Below are 7,908 nucleotides of genomic sequence, written 5' to 3'. Positions count from 1 at the left end.
CGATGGAGGGAGTTGTCATAACCTCGCAAGTGAAGAACTTTGCTCCAAGCTCCAATTGCCCAAGATGAAGCACCCACATCCCTACAAAGTTCAATGGCTTAGCGACTCCGGCACTATCTAAGTCGAGCATCAAGTACAAGTCTCCTTCAAAATTGGTGCCTATGAAGACACTTTGGAGTGCGAAGTTGTTCCCATGACCGTTTGCCACGTTCTCCTTGGACGCCCATGGCAATTTCATAGATGTGTGATCCACAACGGCCAAACGAACCAATACATCTTCCGGATGAAGGAAAAGGAGTACGTACTTCGCCCCATGTATCCAAGCCAAGTGATCGCCGACAAGCAAGCCACCCATCATGGAGAGAATAGTGAGAGAGCGACCCACCAAAAAGAGAGTGAGCGCCATAAGCCAAAATTGAGCGACTCCACGATGAGCGACAAAAAGAACCTAGTTCTATTTGTCACCACACGTGAGATGGGAGAAGTGTGTGAGAACCCATCTAGTGTCATGCACTATGACCTTACATGCAACGACGAGGCACCAAAAGCTAACAACTCTCACACTCTACCTTTAGTGTTATCTTCTCTTTTGCAGGAATTTCAAGATGTTTTCCCCGACGAGCTACCTCCGGGTCCACCTCCTCTAAGAGGCATTAAGCACCGAATCGACATCATCCCCAGAGCGCCCCTTCCTAACAAGGTTCCCTACCGCGTCCACCACGAGGAACCTAACAAGACCCAACGGAAAGTTCAACTACTCATCCACTTTGGACACGACAAGACACTTGCTACGCCCTCCAAGCACTATTTTTGTCCAACGACGCTTCGCGATGTCAACCGCTTCACCAACCAATACTCTACGTGTCGCCAAGCTGAAGAAATCTTGCAACTGTGCCTACCGATCGCCGAATACGCCTGCAAGATAGACCTCCCGCGTGACAAGTATGACATGAGCGACATCTTCAACGTCAAAGATCTACCCCCGTACCATGGTGATGAAGAATTTGATCCGAGGATGGATCTTCCCCAAGGGAGGGGAGATGATGCAGAGCATCCCATGATCATCCCCATGGACGCACCAACACCTCCAACGTCACCACTTGGACCAATGACAAGAGACCGAGCCAAGGCTATCAAAGATAAAGTGAACTCACTCATCTCCGAACTTCCACTTTCCATGCATGAGAATTGGCTACTACCTCAAGTGGAAACCCTATGTGTGATCAGGTACTTGGAGGAAAGCCATGGACCAACCACACTCAACGAACAAGACGGTGAGGACGCCAAGTTCATGGGACAAGAAGGAGAACTCCTCGAAGTCCCCAGGCTCCGGACGACCGACAGACCCCGGACGTCCGGCCCCCTCCGGACGACCGGCGTTTCCACACCCGAGCCAAAACCCACGGACATCCGACGCCTGACGGATGACCGACGCCCGGACGTACGACCCCGACCAAACGTCCGACCGAAGACCAGCCGAGCCGAATCTACGGACATCCGACAGGCACTGCACGTCCTGACCCTCGCGAGCCTCCGGACGACCGGTGACTCCCGGACGTCCGATGCCTGTACGCTGTTTCGAGTTGGGCCATAGCCCATGTACCCCTTCACCCCCCCTCTTTTGCACTAAGACTATATATAGACCTCCTATTACTTCTAGCTAGGGTTAGCGAAGGATTAGCTCATATTTGTGTGAGAGCGTTGCTCATCCACTTGGTTACCTTCTCCACGGAGATTCGAGCCTCCACCGGAGAAGATCCCCCAAGTGGATTCAAGACCCCTTTTAGGGAAGAACTCAAGACCTCCTCACGGAGAAGATCGTGCCTCTTGTATCATCCCTAGTTGACCGTGGATCATGTATCATTCTTTGTATCCGAGGATCTAGGACATGTGTGACTTATTCATGTTGGTTTGAGTGTTCCTCTTTGTGCCTCTTTATGTTTTCCCCTCGTGTTCTTCGTGTTCTTCGCGGGATTCCGCTCCTTTCCTGAAAGATCGGGCGATTAGGGTTCTACCCTACATCAAGGTGCCCAGGCACCGAGGTGTCCCATATGGGCTTCATATATATATATATATATATATATATATATATATATATATATATATATATATATATATATATATATATATATATATATATATATATATATATATATAAACACTATTATATATATAGAGTAGCACTATTCTGATCCCAGGATCAGAATGGTTATTCAGATCAGGGCGCGCCTTATAGGTGCGATGATGTGTTCCCGGATTCCGGAGAAACAAAAAGAAAAAACACGGACTGCCCACACCTCCCCGTCCCCCGATCTAATCACTGTCGTGACCCACCCCCGCGCCCCGATGCGACACCGCCCGACCTACCGGAATCCCCGCCGCCGCGCCACCTCCCGGACACCCCCGCTGCCCCTGCCCAACCCATCCCACCCACCTCCCACACCACCCACCCGAACTGGCGACACCACCGTCACACAGCCGTCGCCCCGCCCCCTAGCCGGTGATGCTGCCGCCGCCCCGCCCCAAACGGGCGACACCGTCGCCCCGCAGCCATCGCCCCGCCCCTAGCCGGCGACTCCACAGGAGCCCGCCCCAACCGACGACGCGCCGCACCACCTGACAGAGCACCTCGAGGTCGCCGGATCCGACGATGATCCTTCACCACCGTCCACTCTCTGAGACTCCAACGACCACCAGCTCACGCGCGGATTGGGTGCTATGCTGCAAATGGAGGAGACGTCGAACTTCAGATGGTGGAGGCCACGACATGCAGCCAGCCGCGCGTAACCGCCGTCCCATGCCATGGATCGAGCAGTCGCCATCCCCAGCGGGTCCGGACGGCCACTCCAGAGCCATCCCCTTGGGTCTGCACTACCTCCGCCGACCCCCGCCACTCACCGCCCGACGCGTCACCGCCAGACGGATCCATGCCGCTCCTTCCCCTCCTGGCTCATACCACGGCGGTGGTAGGCGCTGTCCCATTGCCTCTTCAGCACCCAACACAGTGTGGCCATCGTTCCCAGCTCGATCATTGTCTCTGTTCGATATCTTTGCAATACCAGAGTTCAGAGTGACTGTTTGTTTAGTTTGCGTGGAAGGTGCTCGTCTAAATGTCTGTGAGCATACTTTTTCATTCCTCAGCAAAATACTACTCCATGCAAAGATACATTAAGTTAAACTATCAGATGTTCCTGATAGTTGTTACTCTGAATGTGCATGGTTAACTGATGTGAAACTTTTGGTTTTGGGAATTCTGATCTTCTGTTTGTTTTTATTTGTGGTCAATTCTAGTTTTATGTTCTATACAAATTAGATGGCACCGCGTTCACATACATATGAATAAGAGAAGTGTACAAAGATACATTAAGTTAAACTGTCAGATGTTCAGAGGTGAAAAAGAAGGGAAGAAAGTCAAAAACAAAACAATAGAAGTTCAACTTGAGAGACCTCGCTCGTCTGAAAAAAGTAGTTTAGGGTGAGTTCCAGGAGAGCAGCATCCGCACTACTAATGATGCGGTCTAGTGAAGAAGCAAAATTAAGCAGAATGTTCAGAGATCCCACTCCTAAAAGTTTAGAAAAAAAGAGGGACAAAGTTCTTTGTTCGGTGATGTGTGGTGAGTGGATAGGGAAACAGAAATGAAGTTGTGGTAGAGAAAAAGGCCACCTCTTCTCACGTGGCACTCTGCTTCTCAATTATGTAATTATTAATGTAACTTATTAAGAAGAATATTCTTCTATATAGAACAAAGCTATGTTGGAAAAAGAAAAACGTGCACGCATTAGTGCATGTTGTTTATTTTGGACTCTAGTACAACCTTGATCAAAATGGAATTTTTTCCTCCTTTTATTTTGAAATGAAGCTTCTTTGGGTGATGATCTACTAGCAGAAAAAAAGTAACAACTATAGTTTTGAAAACGGCATACAAAAATGGGGGGAAATGGTAATGTACCATTGAAAACTAATGCGACAAAACCAGGGGGTTAGCGTTCTAGTGTTTTTCAATCACTTTCTTTCCGTACTTCACTTGCGAAAACACATGAGAACTTGGAATATAGAAAATACAGAAGTTCACATTAAGTAAAAGGTTAATCCAATTAGAAAACTTAAAATGTGGTGACCTTTATATTCTTGATTTTTTTATATATGTCAAATTTTCATGGTTTCTAAAAGAACTAGAAGTTCAAAGTAAAGTAGGAGCGGTTTAATTTTAATTACAAAACTGAACAATCCTCGTTACTAAAGAATACAACCAAGAAGTTTAAATTAAAATAACAAAGAAATTCAAAAAAAACTTAAAAGACGGATTTTTCTCATTTAAAAAAACCCTAGAAGTTCAAATTTAAATAAGAAAAAAGTTTGATGTTTATTACAAACCAAGAATTTCAAATTTCAAAAACAGAGTAGTTCAAAAAAGTTTATATAAAATGGATATTCCCCGTATCTTAAAAACCTAGAAGTTCAAATTAAAACAACGGTGTACTTCAAAGTTAAAAAAATCCAAAATTTTGTTTTTTCAAAATAAAGAAAGTCCTGGAAGTTTAATTTAGAATAACAGAGCATTTGATTTTCACTGTTACAAAAAACCCGAGAAGTTCAGATTTTAAAAACTAAGAAGTTCGATTTAAAAAAATCAATTTTTCCTTGCTACTAAACAAAATAAAATTGAGAAGTTCAAAATAAAATAACAGAGTAGTTTGATGTATACGAAAAAACTCAAATTATTTATGTTTCTAGGGAAAATAAAAGTATGAAGTTCAATTTAAAAAAATAGTTTGATACTTGTTTGAATTCAAATTCATAAAACAAAGAAGTTCGAAATATATATAAAAACTCAGATTTTTGCTCGTTACTAAAGAATAAAATGAGGAAGCTCAAATTAAAAAAAAAGGAAAAACACAAAAATGGTTAAAAAGAAATTTTCTATCGAACTACACGGAGCCCGCGCACCACCGCCCCTGACCCCACGCGACGCCGCCGCCACCACACACCCCAGCTCGTCGGCGCCGCCTCCGACCCCGCGCGTCACCGTCTCCGCCAACCCTCCCATCGCCGTGCCCGCCACATCCAGCATGCCTCCGCCGCAACTGCCACCCCAGTGACCGCCTGCACGCATGGATCCGGCAAGATCCCGGTCCTTACAGTCTAGGGATGACCTCCGTGGGCGCTGTGGTCGCCGCGGACTGCACCAACCGTCGTCATGGACTGCTCCTCTCTCTCTCGCCATCCATCGTGCCTACCTGGACCTCAAGGAGGGCTCGACCTGCAGCAGGATGAGGGCATGACCTGCTGCTTGGTGGCCACATCCGGCAGAGAGAAAAAAGGCGGTTGGGTGACAGATCTTGCACGCGGCCCTCCGGCCATAGGGCTGCCGAGCTACTGGGTCGCCAGCCACCACTACCAGCAGGCCGCCTTTGCCATCTCCTGTACAGAACGCTAACACCGAGACTCTCAGCCCCTCTGCCTCCTCCAGTGTTTGTTTCTAGAAAAACTCTGGTCACCGTCATGTTCCTCCCGACCTCCCTCTTCTCCAGCAGTGACAAAGCTTCTCCCAGCAGCTAGCTGCTGTCCGTGGCGTCCTCTCAGGCACCGTCAAACTGTTGTTCATGCGCTGCTACCGAAGTTCAGCTTGAGTGCGAGAGGAAAAAGATTTTTGAGACAAATTAGCTGCTGCTGTTGTCCTAGGTTTTTTTGGTCTTAAATTATTTCCGTTTCTAGGAAGTGTATGTGTTGGTTGTGCATGAAGCACGTGCAGTGTATGTGTTTTATTCTGCATAATTTTCTTGATTTTCAATAGCACGTTAAGTTAATGTTTCGGAAATTCCGAAGTTCACATGTACTACATACAGAAGAAATTCATCAAATGAGAAAAAGGGACCGCATGGCCATTTCACCAAAAGCAAAAAATGAATAGAATGTCATGACAAAAAAATAAAAAGTTCACAAGATGTAACATAGTGACTTCTAGAAAAATGAAAAAAAAAACATAATTTTGTTTTGTATGTTTAACCATTTCAGAAGTTTCAGAGTTTATAATTACTAAAGAAATAAACCAATAAGTTCAACTGAAAATAACGAAGAAGTTCGATGTTTCTAACAAAACTCCAATTTTCACATTTCTAAAAAAATACACAAAGAAGTTCAAATAAAAAGTTAGAGAAGTTTGATGTATATAAAAAACTCAGACTTTTTCTGTTACGAAAACGAAATAGAGAGAAGTTCGGTTTGATAACTGTCAGAAGTTCATTTACTGTGTGGTGTGCATTTCGTATGAGAGAAAAAAGAAATAAAAAGGCAATGTCCAAAAAATTTGTTGCTAGAAGTTCAAGTGCTCGACCCGAGAAAGTTCAAAAATTCTTGTGAGAGAAGTTGAACAAAAATAAGTGACAGAAGTTCAAGGTGAAAACAATGAGAAGTTCAACTAGTCCAAGGAATGCATTTCAGGTGAGAATAAAAGTATAGAAAAATAGAAGCATAAAATGTTTGTTGAAAGAAGTTCAAGTGCTTTGTCCCGGGAGGTTCAAAAATCCTTGCGAGAGAGGTTCACCTTGTATTTCCATGCTCGATTTTGTCGTATAAAAATCGAATACAATTCTTTAATCAAAATATAAAAAGATGAAGTTCAAATTGGAATGACACAGAAGCTCGGAGTTTATTAAAACCTAGGATTTACATGTTCAAAATATTAAAAACACAACGCCATTTTTTGCACTTTTAAAAATAACTCATAAACGAAAAAATGGTTGCTAGAAGTTCAAGTGCTCGGTGAGGAAAAGTTCAAAAAATTCTTGTGAGAGAGGTTCATCATGTATTTAGATGTCCAAAATACATAAAAATGTAGTTTTGTGTGTTTTAAAATAATTCTCTCAAACCAGAGAGAGGTTCAAAGTGATAACAACCAGAAGTTCACGTGCTACATGGTGTGTATTTCATATAAGGAAAATACAAATAAATTCTAACAGAGTGAAGTTCAAACAGACATGCCCCAGAAGTTCAACTACTTCACATAGTGCAAAAAACAACACGTTCAAAACAGATTGAGGTTCAAACAGACATGCCAGAGAAGTTCAACTACTTCACATACTACAAAAAACAGCACGTCAAAAACAGAGTGAGGTTCAAACAAACATGCTCGAGAAGTTCAACTACTTCATGCAGTGCGTTTCTGTTCACGATGAAGGGAGAAATCATGATCTCGTCATATTCTAATTTACTACAAAACGGCAGGAATATCATTTGTGTAAGGTCAAGACCTCGGTCGGAAAAAATTAAAAAATTGTTGTGAGAGAGGTTTGTACAAAAAGAATATCATTTGTGTAACACTAACGAATGGATGAGAAAATTACAAACGAAAATATGTCATAGAAGTTCAACGTGAAAACAGTAGGAAGTTCACCTACTACACTGAATGAATTTCAGATGAAAAACTTTCAAAATCGTCGCGAGTATGAAAAAATGACCAACACGGGAAAGTTGCGTGTTTACAGCAGCTTTCCATCGGTATATCACCCGCTCAATTCCCGTGAGTGGGATGGAGAGCTACGAGCAGTGGATGAAGATCTACGAGCAAAAAAATCACATGAAAAACATAGTGAAGTTCAGGTACACGCGCCGAGAAGTTCAGGTTCTTCACGCGGTGCATTTTCGAAGAATCTGTTTCGCGATATAGGCAGAACGCATGATCCTGCCGTTTTCGAAATTACATGAAAACGGCTAGGAATCAGAAAAAAACATCAACATGAAAAAGTTTTGCATTTTCCGTAGCTTTTCAGCGCTATATTATTTGCCCCATTCCGATAAAGTTTGTAGAAATTACGGTAAAAATACATTTTTAACCATTTTCAAAACTGACATAAAACTGTAATGAATTAGGAGAAATAATATATACAAAAAAGTTTCGCATTTCTTCA

The sequence above is a fragment of the Triticum aestivum genome, chromosome 7A, assembly GCF_018294505.1.
Source record: "Triticum aestivum cultivar Chinese Spring chromosome 7A, IWGSC CS RefSeq v2.1, whole genome shotgun sequence".
In the NCBI taxonomy this organism is placed as follows: domain Eukaryota; kingdom Viridiplantae; phylum Streptophyta; class Magnoliopsida; order Poales; family Poaceae; genus Triticum; species Triticum aestivum.
Note: the sequence above shows the minus strand (reverse complement) of the source record.